The sequence below is a fragment of the Ranitomeya imitator genome, chromosome 1 (genome assembly GCF_032444005.1).
Source record: "Ranitomeya imitator isolate aRanImi1 chromosome 1, aRanImi1.pri, whole genome shotgun sequence".
NCBI lineage: Eukaryota > Metazoa > Chordata > Amphibia > Anura > Dendrobatidae > Ranitomeya > Ranitomeya imitator.
This window is the reverse complement of record NC_091282.1, coordinates 106,326,665-106,350,538: the sequence shown is the minus strand read 5'-3', so window position 1 is coordinate 106,350,538 and position 23,874 is coordinate 106,326,665.

Genomic DNA, 23,874 nt, shown 5'->3' with positions numbered 1-23,874 from the left:
CCAGGTATTTGTCCTATGTGAATTAGGCTGCTCAGTATCTTCAGGATGCGAATGGGTTAACAAGTGCAGGAATAAAGGATGACCAGCTGGGGGTTTCCAGCGTCAGCCTGGGGCACACAGATTGCCTGTCTGTGTGAGACAAAAGTGAGTGAGAGCTGTGCTCAAGAATTGTGTAATGTTAGCTGGGTGGGGGAAGCCCCCCAGTTGTTGAGATAGCAACGTGTTGGTTTAGTTAGCGCCGGACAGGCTAGGATTTATTTTTATGTTTTGTTTTATCTATGTTGCTTTCATGTTAATAAATCTGACCTGAGGTCAGCCTGCTCAGAAAACCTGCTGTACGCCTCAGATTCAATGCACAAACCACGTGGCCTTTGACCCCAGCAAAGGCAATCCCGGAGTATTGTGTCACATTGTGGTGGAGAACGCGGGCATAACGTGGCACAGGCGACAGTATGGAAGACGTGGTGAAAGCCCTAGTACAGTCCACTGCCGTACAGCAGCAGGCCACTGCCGCACAGCACGAAGCTAATCGCTTGATGGCCGCACAGCTGAAGGAGTTGGTGGACATGACGGTTGCAGACCGCCAACTTCTCCAACAGGTGGCGCAGCGCCTGGTGAGCATGCCTGATGCTGACCCGGAAGCAGAGTCCAGAAGGATCCATGTGAGTCGATCCATGTGAGTCGATACTGGCAAAAGCTGACTGCAGAAGATGACGTCGAGGCATACCTGACAACGTTTGAACGGACGGCATTGAGAGAGAAGTGGCCAAAGGCACGATGGGCCGATTTGATAGCCCCGTTTCTCTCCGGCGAGGCCCAAAAAGCTTACCATGATTTGGACCCGGAGGTCGCTCAGGACTTTGAGAAGCTGAAAGCCGAGATCCTGGCCTGGCTGGGTGTGACGACGGCTGTCCGTGCACAGAGGGTACATCAGTGGACATACCAGCAAGATAAAGCGGCGCGGTCTCAGATGTTCGACCTGATCTACTTGACAAAGAAATGGCTGCAACCCGAGGTACTGACAATACCGAAATACTCCAGCGGGTTGTCCTGGACAAGTACCTGAGAGTACTACCACCAGCGCTGAAAAGGTGGGTAAGCCAAGGAAATCCCACGACAGCGGATCAACTTGTGGAGTTGGTCGAGCGTTACTCCGTGGCAGAAGGACTTCCCGACGACACCGCCAGGCCCCGGTCTGTGCCTCCTCCTCGTGGAGCCGGTAAGACTGTTCCAGGGACTACGGGTGAAGGAAAATCGCTTAAAACTGTGGGGGAGGAACCCGGGACTGCTCGCACTCCGAGACCGAGAGTATTGGATGGTGGTCTCAGTAGGGGACCTGTTAGGTGTTTCCGCTGCCATGAGAAGGGCCATGTTTCTGCGAACTGTCCTGTTACCACTGGACCCATGCAGTGCGACGTTATAGACTCTAAAAAACGCATGTCTTTGGTTACACGGCTAGTGAGTGTGAATGCGGGTCAAAATGATACAGCGAAACACCTGTGTGAATTATCTGTTGATGGGAAAAATGTTGTGGCATTACTAGACTCTGGAAGTGTGGTGACTCTGGTGAAAGCTAGTCTTCCATCTGGTCCGTCTGACAAGTTTTCTGTAACGTGTGTGCATGGTGACACCTGCTCGTACCTAACAGCGGTCATATGGATTTCCACTCCCTATGGGTCGGTGCAACACAAAGTGGGACTCGTTCCCGCATTGTTACAGGATGTAATCCTGGGCAGGGATTTTCCCCATTTCTGGCAGTTGTGGGAGAATCAGTTGCTCCTTCACGGTAGCTGTACCCGTGAATCTTCTCCCATGCCATCTGGAGGTCCCGAGTCCCTAGAGGAGACCCCACAGGAAGGTGTTGCTGGGGAGGGTAGTGAATCTAACCTTCAGTACCCCTTCTCCGTCATGGCGGGGGAAACTGAGGAAACTGAGGAACCTCAGCGAGAGGCGGAGGCAGGCAGCCATCCGGCACCCTGCCTGCCAGATTTGGGAGTCCAGTTGGATGACTTCCACAGCGAGCAAATGAAAGATCCTACCCTGACTCCGGCTAGGAAAAATGTAAAAATGATAGATGGGGTACCCTTAGAACCTGACACTAAGCTAGCGTACCCGTATATGGTTCTTGAAAATGATTTGCTCTACCAGGTAGAAAAAAAAGGGGAAGACACTGTGCAACGGTTAGTGGTACCCAAACCTTATCGGCGGAAGGTACTGGACTTGGCCCACGGACATATAATGGGGGGACATCTGGGGGTACAGAAAACCACAGAAAGAATATTGCATTGTTTTGTGTGGCCTGGAATACATAATGATGTGCGTAACTATTGTGAGTCCTGTCCAGAGTGCCAAATCTCGGCACCTAAACCTCGGTTCTGTAGCCCTTTGGTACCCCTTCCTATCATTGGAGTCCCTTTTGAGAGAATTGAAATGGATTTGGTTGGGCCCCTTCCCCGATCCGCACGTGGGCACCAACATATCCTCGTCATCATGGACTACGCCACTCGTTACCCGGAAGCCATCCCTTTGCGTAACACAGCTACCAAGACGATCGCCAAGGAACTGGTACAAGTGTTTAGTCGGGTGGGAATTCCAAAACAGATACTCACCGACCAGGGGACTCCCTTTATGTCGAGGGTAATGAAGGAGCTCTGCAGACTCTTACAAATAGACCCGTTGCGTACGTCTGTCTATCACCCTCAAACAGATGGCCTGGTTGAGCGGTTCAACAAAACCTTAAAACAGATGCTCCGGAAGGCGATAGACAAAGATGGGAAGAACTGGTATTACTTGTTACCCTATTTGCTGATTGCCATTAGAGAAGTTCCCCAGTCTTCCACAGGGTTTTCGCCTTTCGAACTGTTGTACGCCCGTCGTCCCCGGGGACTGTTGGACGTCGCAAAAGAAACCTGGGAAGATCAAGTCACTCCCTTTAAAACGGTGATCAACCATGTAACACAAATGCAGGACCGTATTGCCGCTGTCATGCCCATTGTTAGGGACCATATGTTACAGGCCCAGGGAGCCCAGAGGCAAAGTTATGATAGAGGCGCTAAGGTCCGTACATTTGCACCCGGGGATAGGGTGTTGATCCTAATCCTTATGGTGGATAGTAAATTTCTGGCGAAATGGCAGGGCCCCTTTGAGGTCCTGGAAAGAGTTGGTGAAGTGAACTATAAAGTGTACCAGCCTGGTAAGAGAAAACCAGAACAGATTTATCATGTGAATCTGATAAAACCCTGGAAAGACCGCTCTGCCCTAACGGCGGATCTGCCCCGTCCGGTTTGTTCACCTACCGTACCGGAGGTGCAGATTGCCGAGACTCTCTCGGAACGACAAAAATCTGAGGATAAGCAGTTTTTGTTACAGAACTGACAGTTTTTCTCGGAAAAACCTGGCAGGACTAAGGTAGTGAAACATGAGATTGTCACAGAGCCTGGTGTCACAGTTCATGTGAAGCCCTACCGGATTCCGGAAGCACGCCGTGAAGCCGTCTCCCGGGAAGTGAGGGCAATGTTGGACTTAGGAGTCATTGAGGAGTCGCACAGCGCCTGGTCCAGTCCAATCGTGTTGATACCTAAACTGGATGGCTCCATACGGTTTTGTAATGACTTTAGGAAACTGAATGCGGTTTCTAAATTTGATGCGTATCCTATGCCCCGGGTCGATGAGTTGATCGACTGGCTTGGTAAAGCCCGATACATTACGACCCTGGATCTAACAAAGGGGTACTGGCAGATCCCTCTGGCCGAGGCGGCCAGAGAGAAGACGGCATTTGCTACACCGGAAGGTCTGTTCCAGTATGTCTACATGCCGTTTGGACTTCACGGAGCTCCCGCAACGTTCCAGAGATTGATGGATCGAGTCTTGAGGCCCCACCGACAGTACGCTTCTGCCTACCTGGATGACATCGTAATTTACAGCCTGGACTGGGAAACTCACCTCCGGAAGGTACAAGCGGTGATTGATGACCTGCGAGATGCAGGCTTAACGGCAAACCCCAAGAAATGTCACATCGGGCTTGAAGAAGCCCGATACTTGGGGTACGTGATTGGCAGAGGAGTGGTTAAACCCCAGATCGACAAAATACAGGCAATCCAGGGCTGGCCACAACCAGTGAACAAGAAACAAGTACAAGCTTTCCTGGGGATTGCCGGCTATTATCGCCGGTTCATACCCAATTTTGCAGCTATGGCTACCCCCTTGACGGATCTTACCAAAGGGAGGGGTTCCGTCATGGTAAAATGGACCTCAGCTGCTGAGGAGGCCTTCCACAGCCTGAAACGGGCTTTGTGCTCTCAGCCCGTACTAGTGACTCCTGATTTCAGCAGCGAGTTTGTGGTGCAAACTGATGCCTCTGATACTGGTGTCGGAGCTGTACTTTCCCAGGTGAGGGACGGAGTCGAACACCCGGTCCTCTACCTCAGCCGGAAACTGAATGCACATGAGCAGAGGTATGCAGTGGTTGAAAAAGAGTGCCTAGCCATTAAATGGGCTCTCGACTCCCTCAAGTATTACCTGGCCGGTAGGAAGTTTAGGCTGGTCACGGACCATGCCCCTCTCAAGTGGATGCACCTCCACAAGGACCGTAATGGTCGGGTAACCCGGTGGTTCATTGCCCTGCAGGCTTACTCTTTTACGGTGGAGCACCCACCTGGGGTACAGATGGGGAACGCCGATGCCCTGTCCCGAGTACACTGTTTCAAGAGTGTTCTTGCTCGACCGGAGTGGTCTGAGCAAGGGGGGGGGGGGATATGTAAGACTCATGTCGGTGTGGTAGTTGGGGGCAGGTATATCTCGCCCAGGTATTTGTCCTATGTGAATTAGGCTGCTCAGTATCTTCAGGATGCGAATGGGTTAACAAGTGCAGGAATAAAGGATGACCAGCTGGGGGTTTCCAGCGTCAGCCTGGGGCACACAGATTGCCTGTCTGTGTGAGACAAACGTGAGTGAGAGCTGTGCTCAAGAATTGTGTAATGTTAGCTGGGTGGGGGAAGCCCCCCAGTTGTTGAGATAGCAGCGTGTTGGTTTAGTTAGCGCCGGACAGGCTAGGATTTATTTTTATGTTTTGTTTTATCTATGTTGCTTTCACGTTAATAAATCTGACCTGAGGTCAGCCTGCTCAGAAAACCTGCTGTACGCCTCAGATTCAATGCACAAACCACGTGGCCTTTGACCCCAGCAAAGGCGATCCCGGAGTATTGTGTCACAATATATATACAGTGGGGCAAAAAAGTATTTAGTCAGTCAGCAATAGTGCAAGTTCCACCACTTAAAAGATGGGAGGCGTCTGTAATTTACATCATAGGTAGACCTCAACTATGGGAGACAAACTGAGAAAAAAAAATCCAGAAAATCACATTGTCTGTTTTTTTAACATTTTATTTGCATATTATGGTGGAAAATAAGTATTTGGTCAGAAACAAAATTTCATCTCAATACTTTGTAATATATCCTTTGTTGGCAATGACAGAGGTCAAACGTTTTCTGTAAGTCTTCACAAGGTTGCCACACACTGTTGTTGGTATGTTGGCCCATTCCTACATGCAGATCTCCTCTAGAGCAGTAATGTTTTTGGCTTTTCGCTTGGCAACACGGACTTTCAACTCCCTCCAAAGGTTTTCTATAGGGTTGAGATCTGGAGACTGGCTAGACCACTCCAGGACCTTGAAATGCTTCTTACGAAGCCACTCCTTCGTTGCCCTGGCGGTGTGCTTTGGATCATTGTCATGTTGAAAGACCCAGCCACGTTTCATCTTCAATGCCCTTGTTGATGGAAGGAGGTTTGCACTCAAAATCTCACGATACATGGCCCCATTCATTCTTTCATGTACCCGGATCAGTCATCCTGGCCCCTTTGCAGAGAAACAGCCCCAAAGCATGATGTTTCCACCACCATGCTTTACAGTAGGTATGGTGTTTGATGGATGCAACTCAGTATTCTTTTTCCTCCAAACACGACAAGTTGTGTTTCTACCAAACAGTTCCAGTTTGGTTTCATCAGACCATAGGACATTCTCCCAAAACTCCTCTGGATCATCCAAATGCTCTCTAGCAAACTTCAGACTGGCCCAGACATGTACTGGCTTAAGCAGTGGGACACGTCTGGCACTGCAGGATCTGAGTCCATGGTGGCGTAGTGTGTTACTTATGGTAGGCCTTGTTACATTGGTCCCAGCTCTCTGCAGTTCATTCACTAGGTCCCCCCGCGTGGTTCTGGGATTTTTGCTCACCGTTCTTGTGATCATTCTGACCCCATGGGGTGGGATTTTGCGTGGAGCCCCAGATCGAGGGAGATTATCAGTGGTCTTGTATGTCTTCCATTTTCTAATTATTGCTCCCACTGTTGATTTCTTCACTCCAGGCTGGTTGGCTATTGCAGATTCAGTCTTCCCAGCCTGGTGCAGGGCTACAATTTTGTTTCTGGTGTCCTTTGACAGCTCTTTGGTCTTCACCATAGTGGAGTTTGGAGTCAGACTGTTTGAGGGTGTGCACAGGTGTCTTTTTATACTGATAACAAGTTTAAACAGGTGCCATTACTACAGGTAATGAGTGGAGGAAAGAGGAGACTCTTAAAGAAGAAGTTACAGGTCTGTGAGAGCCAGAAATCTTGATTGTTTCTTTCTGACCAAATACTTATTTTCCACCATAATATGCAAAAAAAATGATAAAAAAAACAGACAATGTGATTTTCTGGATTTTTTTTCTCAGTTTGTCTCCCATAGTTGAGGTCTACCTATGATGTAAATTACAGACGCCTCTCATCTTTTTAAGTGGTGGAACTTGCACTATTGCTGACTGACTAAATACTTTTTTGCCCCACTGTATATATATATACTAGATGGTGGCCTGATTCTAACGCATCGGGTATTCTGGAATATGCATGTCCACTTAGTATATTGCACAGCCCACGTAGTATATTGCCCAGTCACATAGTATATTGTCCAGCCACATAGTATATTGCCCAGCTACGTAGTATATTGCCCAACTACGTAGTATATTGCCCAGTCACGTAGTATATTGCCTAGCCACGTAGCATATTGCCAAGTCATGTAGTATATTGCCCAGCGATGTAGTATATTACCCAGCCACGTAGTATATTGCCCAGTGACGTAGTATATTGCCCAGAGACGTAGTATATTGCCCAGTCACGTAGTATATTGCCCAGTCACATAGTATATTGCACAGCGAAGTAGTATACAGCACAGACACGTAGTATATTGCCCAGCTACATAGTATATTGCCCAGTCACGTAGTGTATTGCCCAGTCACGTAGTGTATTGCCCAGTCACGTAGTATATTGCCCAGTCACGTAGTATATTGCCCAGTCACGTAGGATATTGCCCAGCGACGTAGTATACAGCACAGAGCCACGTAGTATACAGCACAGAGCCACGTAGTATATTGCTCAGTCACATGGTATACTGCCCAGTCACGTAGTATATTGCCCAGTCACATAGTATATTGCCCAGTCACATAGTATATTGCCCAGTCACATAGTATATTGCCCAGTCACATAGTATATTGCCCAGTCACATAGTATATTGCCCAGCGACGTAGTATACAGCACAGAGCCACGTGTTATACTGCCCAGTCACGTAGTATATAGCACAGCCCATACAGTATATAACAGTGGCCACGTAATATATAGCACAGCCCACGGAGTATATAACACTGCTTATGTAGTATACAGCACAGAGCCACGCGGTATGTAACACAGCCATCGTAGTATACAGCAGTGTGGGCACCATATCCCTGTTAAAAAAAAAATTAAAATAAAAAATAGTTACATACTCACCTCCTGGGATCCAGCGGAGCTCAGGCGATAGGCGCGCGGCTGCCGCCATCTTCCGTTCCCAGGATGCATTGCGAAATTACCCAGATGACTTAAGGTACCGTTACACTAAACGACTTACCAACGATCACGACCAGCGATATGACCTGGCCTTGATCGTTGGTAAGTCGTTGTGTGGTTGCTGGGGAGCTGTCACACAGACAGCTCTCTCCAGCGACCAACGATCCGGGGAAAGACTTCGGCATCGTTGAAACTGTCTTCAACGATGCCGAAGTCCCCGGGTAACCAGGGTAAACATCGGGTTACTAAGTGCAGGGCCGCGCTTAGTAACCCGATATTTACCCTGGTTTCCATTGTAAAAGTTAAAAAAAAAAAAAAACAGTACATACTTACATTCCGATGTCTGTCACGTTCCCCGGCGTCCACAGGGTTAAAACTGCTTTCGGCAGGAACGCTGCTAATGCACGCGCTGCTGCCGAGAGCTTTACCTGCACTGTGTCAGCGCCAGCCGTAAAGCAGCGGTGACGTCACCGCTGTGCTTTGCTTTGCGGCCGGCCGGCGCTGACACAGTGCAGGGAAAGCTCTCGGCAGCAGCGCGTGCATTAGCAGCGCTCCTGCCGAAAGCAGTTTTAACCCTGTGGACGCCGTGGGACGTGACAGACATCGGAATGTGAGTATGTAGTGTTTTTTTTTTTTTTTACTTTTACAATGGTAACCAGGGTAAATATCAGGTTACTAAACGCGGCCCTGCGCTTAGTAACCCGATATTTACCCTGGTTACCAGTGAACACATCGCTGGATCGGCGTCACACACACTGATTCAGCTATGACAGCGGGTGATCAGCGACCAAAAAAAGGTCCTGATCATTCCCAGCGACCAACGATCTCCCAGCAGGGGCCTGATCGTTGGTCGCTGTCACGCTTAACGATTTCGTTAACGATATCGTTGCTATGTCACAAAAAGCAACGATATCGTTAACGAAATCGTTATGTGTGAAGGTACCTTTAGTGGTCTCGCGAGACCGCTAAGTCTTTTGGGTAATTTCGCAATGCATCGCCGGGAATGGAAGATGGCGGCCGGCGCGAGCTGCTCAGCGGACAACGGAGGGTAAGTATAGCAGGTTTTTTGTTTTTTTATTATTTTTATCATTACATTTTTTTACTATTGATGCCGCATAGGCAGCATCAATAGTAAAAGGTTGGGGACACACAGGGTTAATAGCGGCAGTAACGGAGTGCGTTACCTGCGGCATAACGCAGTCCGTTACAGCTGGCATTAACCCTGTGTGAGCGGTGAGTGGAGGTGAGTATGCAGGCGCCGGCCACTGACTGCGGGGAGTAAGGAGCAGCCATTTTCTTACAGACTGTGCCCGTCGCTGATTGGTCGTGGCTGTTTTGCCGCGACGTCCAGGACAGACAGAGGCCGCGACCAATGAATATCCGTGACAGACAGACAGAAAGACAGACAGAAAGACAGACAGACAGATGAAGTGACCCTTAGACAGTTATATAGTAGATATAGATATATATAGTACAGACCAAAAGTTTGGACACACCTTCTCATTTAAAGATTTTTCTGTATTTTCATGACTATGAAAATTGTACATTCACACTGAAGGCATCAAAACTATGAATTAACACATGTGGAATTATATACTTAAAAAAGTGTGAAACAACTGAAATTATGTCTTATATACTAGGTTCTTTAAAGTAGCTACCTTTTGCTTGGATGACTGCTTTGCACACTCTTGGCATTCTCTTGATGAGCTACAAGAGGTAGTCACCGGGAATGGTTTTCACTTCACAGGTGTGCCCTGTCAGGTTTAATAAGTGGTATTTCTTGCCTTATAAATGGGGTTGGGACCATCAGTTGTGTTGTGCAGAAGTCTGGTGGAAACACAGCTGATAGTCCTACTGAATAGACAGTAAGAATTTGCATTATGGCAAGAAAAAAGCAGCTAAGTAAAAAAAATGAGTGGCCATCATTACTTTAAGAAATGAAGGTCAGTCAGTCTGAAAAATTAGGAAAACTTTGAAAGTGTCCCCAAGTTCAGTTGTAAAAACCATCAAGCACTACAAAGAAACTGGCTCACATGACGACTGCCCCAGGAAAGGAAGACCAAGAGTCACCTCTGCTTCTGAGGATAAGTTTATCTGAGTCACCAGCCTCTGAAATCGCAGGTTAACAGCAGCTCAGATTAGAGACCAGGTCAATGCCACACAGAGTTCTAGCAGCATCTCTACAACAACTGTTAAGAGGAGACTTTGTGCAGCAGGCCTTCATGGTAAAATAGATGCTAGGAAACCACTGCTAAGGACAGGCAACAAGCTGAAGAGACTTGTTTAGGCTAAAGAACACAAGGAATGGACATTAGACCAGTGGAAATCTGTGCTTTGGTCTGATGAGTCCAAATTTGAGATCTTTGGTTCCAACCACCGTGTCTTTGTGTGACGCAGAAAAGTTGAACGGATGGACTCTACATGCCTGGTTCCCATCGTGAAGCATGGAGGAGGAGGTGTGATGGTGTGGGGCTGCTTTGCTGGTGCCACTGTTGGGGATTTATTCAAAATTGAAGGCATACTGAACCAGCATGGCTACCACAGCATCTTGCAGCGGCATGCTATTCCATCTGGTTTGCGTTTAGTTGGACCATCATTTATTTTTCAACAGGACAATGTCCCCAAACACACCTCCAGGCTGTGTAAGGGCTATTTGACCAAGAAGGAGAGTGATGTGGTGCTACGCCAGATGACCTGGCCTCCACAGTCACCGGAGCGGAACCCAATCGAGATGGTTTGGGGTGAGCTGGGCCCAGTGCCGGACTTGCCACCTGGCAATTCTGGCAAATGCCAGAAGGGCCTAACTGGTCATGGGCTGCCTTGCCTGCTATGTTGTTAACAGAATTGGTATTCCCAAGACACCCCTAGTGTTAAGAGTTGTGATGGAGCACAAAGTTGCTGATTCCGTCACTTACCCCAGCAGGCCACGGGTATCATTAGAAATATTTTTTGTCTTGTAGAAAATCTTGCTTTCCTCCATCCAGGGTAATACTAGTAATATATCCCATCTGGTTCATGGGGTCGGGGACAACATGGGCCTATGTGATTTCAAATGCCAGGGCTGAATTTCAGCCCCAGTCTGTACCTGGCTGGACAGCAGAGTGAAGGCAAAAGGGCCAACCAGTGCTAAGCATCTCTGGGAACTCCTTCAAGATTGTTGGAAGACCATTCCCAGTGACTACCTCTTGAAACTCATCAAGAGAATGCCAAGAGTGTGCAAAGCAGTCATCAAAGCAAAAGGTTGCTACTTTGAAGAACCTAGAATATAAGACATATTTTCAGTTGTTTCACACTTTTTTGTTAGTATATAATTCCACATGTGTTAATTCATAGTTTTGATGCCTTCAGTGTGAATGTACAATTTTCATAGTCATTAAAATACTGAAAAATCTTTAAATGAGAAGGTGTGTCCAAACTTTTGGTCTGTACTGTACATGTAAAGATGCAATGCCCAACCATTTCTATTGTCAGGTCATGACAGGCTTGTTAGAGTAATCTTACATCATGAAAAAGTAATGTAGGCAGAAAACCACTTCTAGTATCTCAACTGGAACTCAATATCCACCACGATCCACCCAGTACTCGATTTGAGAAACCTGAACAGGATCAAATTAGACGTGAAATAAAATTCCTAGAAATAAACCTATAGATCACAGAGCGTCTTATCTATAGGATCTTATAGACCTGGACATTTTTTAGAGATACTCATATTTTTCAATTTGATCAACAATGACATTTTTATTACACATAGTAACGGAAGGGTTTTTTTGCACCGATTTAGTGAAATTATGATATGTTGTATGACGGAAAATCTGTTTCATACACTATGTGGACAAAAGTATTGTGACACCCACACATAACATCTACAGGAGCTGTTTTTGACATCCATTTCTAAATCCATAGGCATTAAAATGCAGCTGGTTCCCACTTTCCAAATATAACAGCTTCCATTCTTCTGGGAAGGTTTTTGCACAATTTTGGAGGTGTCTGTGGGAGTTTTAGTCCATTCATCCAGGTTATGGATGGGGATAGGTTAAGACTCTATGTGGCCAGTCAAGGTCTTACACACCAAACATCTCCAAACCATGCCTTTATGGACCTCACTTTGGACAGTAGGCACAATCATGCTGGAACAAGAAAGGGCCTTCACCAAACACAGTTGGAAGCTACAATTGTCTATAATATCTTGGTATACTGGTACTTTAATATTTCCCTTCACTGGAATAAAGGGGTATAGGTCAGCCCCTGAAAAACTAGATCATAGCATTATTGATCCTTCACCAAACAGTTGGCACAATGCAGTCAGTCAGATAATGTTCTGGCATTCTCTAAACCCAGACTTGTCCATCAGACTGACTGAGAGAGAAGCGTGATTCATTACTGCACAGAACGCCTTTCTACTGGTCTAGTATCCAGTGGCAACATGCTTAACACCACTCTATCTACTGCTTAGGTGCTTGGTGATATAAGGCTTCCATGCCACTGCTCGGCCATGGAAACCCATTCCATGAAGATTCTGGCTCACAGTTTTCGAGGTTTGGACTCTACAGTTGTTAAGACTATTATGCACCATTTTCTCAGCAGTCGGCGACTCCGTAGCTTTACGTGGTTGGCCACTTTGTTCCTGAGTTTTGTGGTTCCTAAACACTTCCACTTTTCAACAATAGGACTCACAGTTGAACGCGGAATAATACTTTTGTCCATGTGCCGCATCTCTTGCAAATCTGTTTGGACATGTTTGATATATTATTTATGGTTGTACATGAAAGCTAAACAGACCAGTCATATGATAAAACTATGCAATCTAATAAAACAAACACCGCACAAGTGTTCCAGATCTGGACATTTTAATAATTGTTATAAATAGGTTAGAAGGGGTTTGTGGATAGTGTCCGCGCTGCCGACAGAATTTAAAACATATATCCCAGTGTAATAAAATGATTGGTTTATTTCAATGCGTTTTGAAGTACAAATCTACTTCTTCCTCAGGAAAACCACATGTATCCTGAAGAAGTAGATTTGTACTTCGAAACGCGTCATTTTATTACACTGGGATATATGTGTTTTAAATCCTGTCGGCAGCGTGGAGACTATCCACAAACCCCTTCTAACCTATTGATTTCTGATGGTCACTAGCTGACCCATGGATCTGCTGCAGCTGATCTTGCACTATATGCTGTTTATACATATTAAACAAGTGAGTTTAATCTGAGTGTAAATCTCACTATATTTCTCGGATAAGACCAGGCTCGGACTGGCCCACTGGAGAACCGGAGGATTCTCCGGTGGGCCCAGGCACTGACACCTGCTGGCATACCGCCCAGTAGCTGCCTAGGGCCCCAACTGCTTCAAGGGCCTCCACTACTCCAGAGGCCCCCTGCCAGTGGCTATGGGGCCCCTGAGTCAAGGGGGCCCGCCCTGTGCTAGCGTAGCAGCAGCTGGAGACAGGATCCTGTCCCCACTGCTAAAGCAAAATGAATATTCACGCTTCCCAATGCCGCTATGGGCATGGAGAGCCGTGAATACCATTTCTCTTTAATCGCGGGCAGCATAAGCCGCAGGCTGCAGCTAACACTGCCCGCATGTAAAGCCCCACCACCACACCACACAAACCCACACACATAGCACCACAGCACATACACACGCAGGCACACAGACTCACAGCGCAGCACATCCCGGCATCCTGCTTCCTGTCTAAGACACAGCCCAGCTGCATGATGTCATCATCCAGCGCGCTGTCTCAGAAAGCTGTCGGCGAGGAAGAGGCTGCCGGAATAAGCTGCTGCTGCGGGGAGTTGAGGTGAGCTGTTCTGTGTGTCTGTGTGCCTGCGTGTATGTATGTGGTGCAGTGTTTTGTGTGTGAGAGAGTGGTGTGTGTGTGTGGTGTGTGGTGGTGGTGGTGAAGGACAGTGATATTGGTGAGGCAATGATGGAAGTGATGGGCAATGATGGAGGTGATGAGCAATGATGGTGAGGGGAGGCAATGATGGAAGTGATAGGCAATGATGGTGGGGGAGGCAATGATGGAGATGATGGGCAATGATGGTGAGGGGAGGCAATGATGGAAATGATGGGCAATGATGGTGGGGGAGGCAATGATGGAAGTGATGGGCAATTATGGCGAGGGGAGACAATGATGGAAGTGATGGGCAATGATGGTGGGGGAGGCAATGATGGAGGTGATGGGCAATGATGGTGGGGGAGGCAATGATGGAGGTGATGGGCAACGATGGTGAGGGGAGGCAATGATGGAAGTGATGTGGAATGATGGCAGTGGGGGGAGGCAATAATGGTGGTGGGGGAGGCAATGATGGAGGTGATGAAATGAACAATGATGGTGGGGGAGGAGGCAATGATGGAGGGGGTGGAATGGACAGTGGTGGGGGAGCAGACAATAATGGAGGTGGTGATGAGGACAATGATGGGGGTGGAGAGTGGCTGCATTATACTATATGAGGGGGCTGCATTATAACCTATGAGGGAGGCTACATTATATTCTATGAGGGGGATACATTATATTCTATGAGGGGGATACATTATATTCTATGAGGGAGGCTACATTATATTCCATGAGGGGGATACATTATATTCTACGAGGGAGGCTACATTATATTCTATGAGGGGGATACATTATATTCTATGAGGGGGCTACTTTATATTCTATGAGTTGGATACATTATATTCTATAAGGGAGGCTGCATTATATTCTATGAGGGAGGCTACATTATATTCTATGAGGGAGGCTACATTATATTCTATGAGGGGGATACATTATATTCTATGAGGGAGGCTACATTATATTCTATGAGGGGGATACATTATATTCTATGAGGGGGCTACTTTATATTCTATGAGGGGGCTACCTCAACCCCTGCTACATAATTTAGACGTGTACTACCTTATATTATACCCTGATATTATCATGTTTTACTGCACAATTGGTGGTCTTGTATTTATTTCTATGTAGCTACATAGTGGGCCCCAAGAATGATTTTCTCTGGTGGGCCCAAGGTGCTCCAGTCCGACGCTGGATAAGACACTATGTTGTGCTGATCTCTCCTACAGTTTTACTTTAATAGTTGTTATAAAACAGACCGGACATTACAGTACATATTCTAGACTAGGACTAAGCTGCAATGCCTCAGCTCAGGAGTGGACACAGACAGTATATGGGCCCTTTGCAGGCCAATAGCTCATCATACTTCACATTTCCACCTGCTTCGGAGGTGGTAGTGGCCTCTTACCTCTTGGGCCCCTTTGCGGCTGCACCGATGTATGTCAGCATATGAAAAAAAGTGGAGCTGTGTTGGAAAAACCCCCCAGACCTTTTCTTGCTTTGCTCAGTCAACTACTTTAATACAAAGAAATATGGCTTTACATGCAGCATAAACACGAATATCTAAGACTACCTAAAACATAATATTGTTATTCAACCCACATACACAAGATCGGATCCCAGGAGAAGAATATTAAATGTTTCCAGAGTAACGGTTTTCCTACTTCCTTTGACACAATCTGCTATTGCTTTTGGCAAACAGAGCTACAGTGGAAATATGGAAATGGAGGACAAATGTATCCATGTGAACACCATTGATGACTGAAGGGAAAGAAGCAAAAGTGCTTGGCTGATTGATATGTCCCTATTTTCTGCTATCACTTATGAAGCACAAACTTGTAATGACTCCCAAACTTGCAGTTACACCTCCTGACAAAGCAATGGTGAAACACGTGTTGGGGTGGGAAAGCACAACTTTGCAGAATGCTGTCTGTTTTATGTGGTCTCGCCGGTGGGGTTACTTTTAAGCTTGTCCAGTTATTGGTTTGCTCACCTTTTGAGGTTTCCTTTGGATTCTTATGCTATTGCTTTTGTGTGTTTTTTAGACCTCTAGCAAAGGAAGAGGGAGAGCTAGGGAGCACTACCAATGGGCGAGGGGCCAATTGAGACCTATAAGGTAAGTATAATAAGGGGTGCAGCTCAATGCATAGCAGCAGCTTATACCAAACAAACAAGAAAAGAGACTATGCATATAGGGCGCATACCCAGAATACAATTAAGTTGCAAAAATACAAAAATTTATTTATTAATGGGGAAGACAGAAAACACCAATAAAAACATATATTAAAATACAACCAACACACCAATGGTCCTATACAGAGTCAATATATGGAGACAGCTAAAGATACAATAATATATGGTGAGTCACGCCACACTACTTGGGTCCTGGGGCCATTCCCTTCTGACTGTATGACGGCTGACGCCACACTCTGGACTGCACGATATGGTGATGTGCTCTCATATTTAGCCTTTTGGCTTATTTCTCTGACATTGGTCTGCCCTTTTTCCTTCCACGGTGATGGTTTGAGTTGGCGAGTTTATCTTATACGCTCCCTATATCACTTTAACATGCTCGTCCCTCTGTTATAGTGGTAGACTTGCCTTTTTATAGGGACTATTTTTGGTATTTAAACTCCAAAATTTTTTTTTAGTCATGTAGTATGTTGCCCAGTGACGTAGTATATTGCCCAGCTACGTAGTATATTCCCCAGTAACGTAGTATATTTCCCAGCTACGTAGAATATTGCCCAGCCACGTAGTATATTGCCCAGTCACGTAGTATATTGCCCAGCCACGTAGTATATTGCCCAGCCACGTAGTATGTAGTATATTGGTCAGCTACGTACTATATTGCCCAGTCACGTAGTATATTGCACAGCCCACGTAGTATATTGCACAGCCCACGTAGTATATTGCCCAGTCACGTAGTATATTTCCCAGGCACGTAGTATATTGCCTAGCCACATAGTATATTGCCCAGCAACGTAGTATATTGCCCAGCCACGTAGTATATTGCACAGCCACATAGTATTTAGTATATTGGTCAGCCACGTAGTATATTGCCCAGTAATGTAGTATATTGGCCAGTGACATAAAATAAAAAATAAACATATACTCACCTTAGTCCTGGCTCCTGTGTAGGGTGCACGCGGCAGCTTCCGGTTCCAGGGTTGGTATGACTATGAGCGCAGGACCTGTGATAAAGTCGCAGTCACATGACCGTGACGTCATGGCAAGTCCTTCTCCCATAGCATCCTTAGCACCGGAACCTGCCGGCGGCCAGGACGCGACGTCGGAGGGTGAGAATAATGGTTTTTTTTAATTATTATTATTATTTGTAACATTAGATTGTTTTACTATTGATGCTGCATACACAGCATCAATAGTAAAAAGTTGGTCACACAGGGTTAATAGCTGCGTAACCGGAGTGCATTACACCGCGCTCCGGTAACGCTGACATTAACCCTGTGTGAGGGCTGACTGGATGACTGGAGGGGAGTATGGAGCGGGCACCGACTGCGGGGAGGAAAGAGCGGCCATATTGCCGCTGGACTGTGGCCGTCGCTGATTGGTCGTGGCAATGGTCGTGGGCGTTTTGCCACAACCAATCAGCGACTTGGATTCCATGACAAATAGAGGCCGCGACCAATGAATATCCGTGACAGAAAGACAGACGGAAGTGACCCTTAGACAATTATATAGTAGGATAATGCCTGGCTATGAATAATGACCAGCAGTGCCTGAAACGTGTAAGCAATATTTACATCTCCTGTTTGTGGTATCTCACTGGTTACATGTTTTTAACTTGAAGAATTAAATTCCAGGTTTTAATCAATCTTGTCCGCTCGCTCCAGTTTCTTTCTTCTGCTTATCCACTGTCTAGCAAGCAGCTGTGCGACTGACCAGGTGCGGATGAGCGGAATATTCCTTTCCCTCCGTACCATAATAGTTATTATAAATGTTAATATGTAAAAATCACAATGACAGTAAAGTACCTAAGAGTGAAAGAAATTCATAAACTGCTAAAAAAAATAAAATCTAATTAATGATGTGATGCCAAAATAATAATGTACAGCAATCAAATACAATATATCACAAAAGTGAGTACACCCCTTGCATTTTTTGTTAATATTTTATTATTTGACAACACTGAAGGTCTGACACTTTTATACAATGCAAAGTAGTCAGTATACAGCTTGTATAACAATGTAAACTTGTTGCGTCTTTAAATACCTCAACACTCAGCCATTAATGTCTAAACTGCTATCAACAAAAGTGAGTACACACCTAAGTCAAAATGGCCATATTGTGCCCAACTAGTCATTTTCCCTCCCCGATGCCATGTGACTCTCTAGTGTTGCAACGTCTTAGGGGTAAATGGGGAGCAGGTAGGTTAAATTTGGTGTTATCGCTCTCATATGGGTCACTGGAAGTTCACCATGGCACCTCATGGCAAAGAACTCAGAAGATCTGAAAAAAAGAATTATTGCTCTACATAAAGTTGGCGTAGGCTGTAAGAAGATTGCCAACATCCTGACACTGATCTGCAGCGTTACGGTGGCCATGACCATACAGCGGGTTAACAAGATAGGTTCCACCCAGAACAGGCCTCGCCATGGTCAACCAAAGAAGCTGAGTGCATGTGCTCAGTGTAATATCTGTTGTGAATTCTGTTGTCGAACTCCCTCCTGTGGTCGTGAATGGTACTTCGGCGAGTTCTGTCTATGGGCTCCCTCTGGTGGCTATGAGTGAAGCTGCTGCTTCTGAGGTTCCTTACACAGGTGACGTGGTTTATTCTTTGGTTGGCTTCTCTATTTAACTCCACTCAGATCGTTACTCCATGCCAGCTGTCAATGTTTTAGCATTGGTTCAGTTCGCTCCTGGATCTGCCTGGCGACCTGTCTTCTCCTGCAGAAGCTAAGTTCCTTATTGTTATTTTTGCTCATTGTTTCTTTGTCCAGCTGGTTATCCTGATTTTGTCTTGCTAGCTGGAAGCTCTGGGATGCAGAGTGGCACCCCGCACCGTGAGTCGGTGCGGAGGACCCTTTTGCACACTCTGCGTGGTCTTTTGTAGGTTTTTGTGCTGACCGCAAAGATTCCTTTCCTATCCTCTGTCTATTTAGTAAGTCTGGCCTCCCTTTGCTGAAACCTATTTCATTTCTGCGTTTGTGACTTTCAACTTTACTCACAGTCATTATATGTGGGGGGCTGCCTATTCCTTTGGGGAATTTCTCGGAGGCAAGGTAGGCTTTATTTTCTATCTCTAGGGCTAGCTAGCTCTGAGGCTGTGACGAGGCACCTAGGGAGCGTCAGGAGCGCTCCACGGCTATTTTTAGTGTGTGCGATAGGATTAGGGCTTGCGGTCAGCAGAGCTCCCACATCCCAGAGCTCATCCTGTATGAGTTTAACTATCAGGTCGGGTGCTCCTAACCACCAGGTCATAACAAATATCCAGAGGTCTTTTCAAAATAGACGTATCAGTGCTGCCAGCATTGCTGCAGAGGGTAGGGGGTCAGCCTGTCAGTACTCAGACCATACGCCATACACTGCATCAAATTGGTCTGCATGGTTGTCATCCCAGAAGGAAGCCTCTTCTAAAGATATTGCACAAGAAAGCCCGCAAACACTTTGCTGAAGACAAGCAGACTAAGAACATGATTTACTAGGACCAAGTCCTGTGGTCCCAATAACCAGTGGAGGAGTACAAAGACAAGTTTGTCCTGCCTACAGTCAAGCATGGTGGTGGGAGTGTTATGGTCTGGGGCTGCACGAGTGCTGCCGGCTGTGGGGAGCTACAGTTAATTGAGGGAACAATGAATGCCAACATGTACTGTATAAGGCAGCAACTTTCGAAACAATGTGGTAATGAGGCAGTGACTCAAGATAGTTCATCTTAAAAGTCTTTATTTTGGCAACTAATGAAAATAAACTCAAATGTTATCCTCCGGTTCGCAGCCAGATCGTCCGTAACAGTCCCTATCAGTCCATAGCCAAGGGCAAATGCACCACTGTGTAACTCATGGGTGCAGCAATGGCTTTGCTCTCTCAGGCTCTGATTTGTGTTCGGTCTCACACAGAGAGGCATACACAGAGCTCCTGCTCTGCTGCTTACAAAGCCAACACTGGAACACCCATCCCTTACCTGAAAGTTTAAATGGGAATTGGGGACACTGAACACTCCAAAGACCCGGAGTGGAGGGAGAGATTCATCTCACTACTTTCCCACAGATCTCTCCAAAAATAAAAGCCCGTGTCAGGTTTTCCTAAGTCTGACTTGGTCAAAAAGCTTGACAAAGTCCACAGTCACTTTTTTTATTCTGTTGTAACCACAGCTGTGGATGTAATTATGATGCTCTCCAGTCGGTTCAGTATGTTTGTATGCACATTCTGGAGGACACAACGAACCTCATATATGATTCCCCTCATTACCTCAGATCTGCAACATACTGAAGCAGAGCATGATCCCCTCCCTACGGAACATTGCCCGCAGGGCAGTATGCCAACACAACGCCAAACACACCTCCAAGATGACCACTGCCTTGCTAGAGAAACTGAGGGTAAAGGTGGTGGACTGGCCAAGCATGTCTCCAGACCTAAACCCTATTGAGCATCTGTGGAGCACCCTCATTATGGAAGGTGGAGGAGCGCAAGGTGTCCAACAGGCACGAGCTCCGTGATGTCATGGAGGAGTGGAAGAGAATTTCGGTGGCAACCTATGAAGCTCTAGTGAACTCCATAACCAACAGAGTTAACGCAGTGCTTGAAAATAATGGTGGCCACACAAAATAGTGACACTTTTGGCACAATTTGGTCATTTTCATTTGGGGTGTACTCACATATGTTGCAGTGGTTTAGACATTAATGGCTGTATGTTGGGTTATTTAGAGGGCACATCAAATTTACATAAATAATAAAATATTTACAAAAATGTGAGGGGTGCTGTTGTGAATTCTGTGGCAGAGCTCCCTCCTGTGGTCACAAGTGGTACTTCGGCTGATTCTCTCTGTGAGCTTCCGTTGGTGGAGGAAAGTGGTACTGCGGCTTCTGAGTTTCCTTCCTCAGGTGATGTGGTGAAGTCGTTAGGTGCTGCTCTATTTAACTCCACCTAGTGCTTTGATCCTGGCCTCCAGTCAATGTTCTAGTATTGGACCTGTTTCCTCCTGGATCGTTCCTGTGGCCTGCTGCTCTGCATAGCTAAGTTCCGCTTTGCTATTTTGTTTGCTGTTTTTTCTGTCCAGCTTGTATATTTGTTTTTTCCTGCTTGCTGGAAGCTCTGGGACGCAGAGGGTGTACCTCTGTGCCGTTAGTTCGGTACGGAGGGTCTTTTTGCCCCCTTTGCGTGGTTTTTGTAGGGTTTTGTGTTGACCGCAAAGTTACCTTTCCTATCCTCGCTCTGTTCAGAAAGTCGGGCCTCACTTTGCTAAATCTATTTCATCTCTACGTTTGTCTTTTCATCTTAACTCACAGTCATTATATGTGGGGGCTGTCTTTTCCTTTGGGGTATTTCTCTGAGGCAAGGTAGGCTTATTTTCTATCTTCAGGCTAGCTAGTTTCTCAGGCTGTGCCGAGTTGCATAGGTAGCGTTAGGCGCAATCCACGGCTGCCTCTAGTGTGGTTGGAGAGGATTAGGGATTGTGGTCAGCAGAGTTCCTACGTCTCAGAGCTCGTTCTATGTTTTTGGGTTATTGTCAGGTCACTGTATGTGCTCTGACCTCTATGTCCATTGTGGTACTGAATTATCTTATCATAACAGTACTGGAGGCCAAAAGTACTAATGATTCTCAATAGAGGGAAAAAAGAAGTTCTGAGACCATTTTTTTTTCTCTGCACTGTGTTTTGCCTTTTTTTCCCCTAGACATTTGGGTGGTTCAGGACACAGGTGTAGCGATGGACATTAAAGGTCTGTCTTCATGTGTGGATCAGCTCACGGCAAGAGTACAAAATATTCAAGACTTTGTGGTTCAGAATTCTATGTTAGAACCGAGAATTCCTATTCCTGATTTGTTTTTTGGAGATAGAACTAAATTTCTGAGTTTCAAAAATAATTGTAAACTATTTCTGGCTTTGAAACCTCGCTCCTCTGGTGACCCAGTTCAACAAGTTAGGATCATTATTTATTTTTTACGTGGCGACCCTCAGGACTGGGCATTTTCTCTTGCGTCAGGAGATCCTGCATTAAGTAATATTGAAGCGTTTTTCCTGGCGCTTGGATTGCTGTACGATGAACCTAATTCAGTGGATCAGGCAGAGAAAAATTTGCTGGCTCTGTGTCAGGGTCAGGATGAGATAGAGGTATATTGTCAGAAATTTAGAAAGTGGTCCGTACTCACTCAATGGAATGAAGGTGCGCTCGCAGCTATTTTCAGAAAAGGTCTCTCTGAAGCCCTTAAGGATGTCATGGTGGGATTTCCTATGCCTGCTGGTCTGAATGAGTCTATGTCTTTGGCCATTCAGATTGGTCGACGCTTGCGTGAGCGTAAATCTGTGCACCATTTGGCGGTATTACCTGAGCTTAAACCTGAGTCTATGCAGTGCGATAGGACTTTGACCAGAGTTGAACGGCAAGAACACAGACGTCTGAATGGGCTGTGTTTCTACTGTGGTGATTCCACTCATGCCATCTCTGATTGTCCTAAGCGCACTAAGCGGTTCGCTAGGTCTGCCACCATTGGTACGGTACAGTCAAAATTTCTTCTGTCCGTTACCTTGATCTGCTCTTTGTCATCATATTCTGTCATGGCATTTGTGGATTCAGGCGCTGCCCTGAATTTGATGGACTTGGAGTATGCTAGGCGTTGTGGGTTTTTCTTGGAGCCCTTGCAGTGTCCTATTCCATTGAGAGGAATTGATGCTACGCCTTTGGCCAAGAATAAGCCTCAGTACTGGACCCAGCTGACCATGTGCATGGCTCCTGCACATCAGGAGGTTATTCGCTTTCTGGTGTTTCATAATCTGCATGATGTGGTCGTGTTGGGGTTGCCATGGCTACAAGTCCATAATCCAGTATTAGATTGGAAATCCATGTCTGTGTCCAGCTGGGGTTGTCAGGGGGTACATGGTGATGTCCCATTTCCGACTATTTCGTCATCCACCCCTTCTGAGGTTCCAGAGTTCTTGTCTGATTACGGGATGTATTTGATGAGCCCAAGTCCGATACCCTACCTCCGCATAGGGATTGTGATTGTGCTATCGATTTGATTCCTGGTAGTAAATTCCCAAAAGGTCGACTGTTTAATTTATCTGTGCCTGAGCACGCCGCTATGCGGAGTTATGTGAAGGAGTCCTTGGAGAAGTTTTTATATATACGCCCGTCATCGTCGCCATTAGGAGCAGGGTTCTTTTTTGTAGCCAAGAAGGATGGTTCACTGAGACCTTGTATAGATTACCGCCTTCTAAATAAGATCACGGTTAAATTTCAGTACCCCTTGCCGTTGTTATCTGATTTGTTTGCTCGGATTAAGGGGGCTAGTTGGTTCACCAAGATAGATCTTCGTGGTGCGTATAATCTTGTGCGTATTAAGCGAGGCGATGAATGGAAAACTGCATTTAATACGCCCGAGGGCCATTTTGAGTATCTAGTAATGCCATTCGGACTTGCCAATGCTCCATCAGTGTTTCAGTCCTTTATGCATGACATCTTCCGAGAGTACCTGGATAAATTCCTGATTGTGTACTTGGATGACATTTTGATCTTCTCGGATGATTGGGAGTCTCATGTGAAGCAGGTCAGAACGGTGTTTCAGGTCCTGCGTGCTAATTCTTTGTTTGTGAAGGGATCAAAGTGTCTCTTTGGTGTTCAGAAGGTTTCATTTTTGGGGTTCATCTTTTCCCCTTCTACTATCGAGATGGACCCTGTTAAGGTCCGAGCCATCCATGATTGGACTCAGCCGACATCTCTGAAAAGTCTGCAAAAGTTCCTGGGCTTTGCTAATTTTTATCGTCGCTTCATCTGCAATTTTTCTAGTATTGCTAAACCATTGACCGATTTGACCAAGAAGGGTGCTGATGTGGTCAATTGGTCTTCTGCTGCTGTGGAAGCTTTTCAAGAGTTGAAGCGTCGTTTTTCTTCTGCCCCTGTGTTGTGTCAACCAGATGTTTCGCTTCCGTTCCAGGTCGAGGTTGATGCTTCTGAGATTGGAGCAGGGGCTGTTTTGTCGCAAAGAAGTTCTGATTGCTCGGTGAT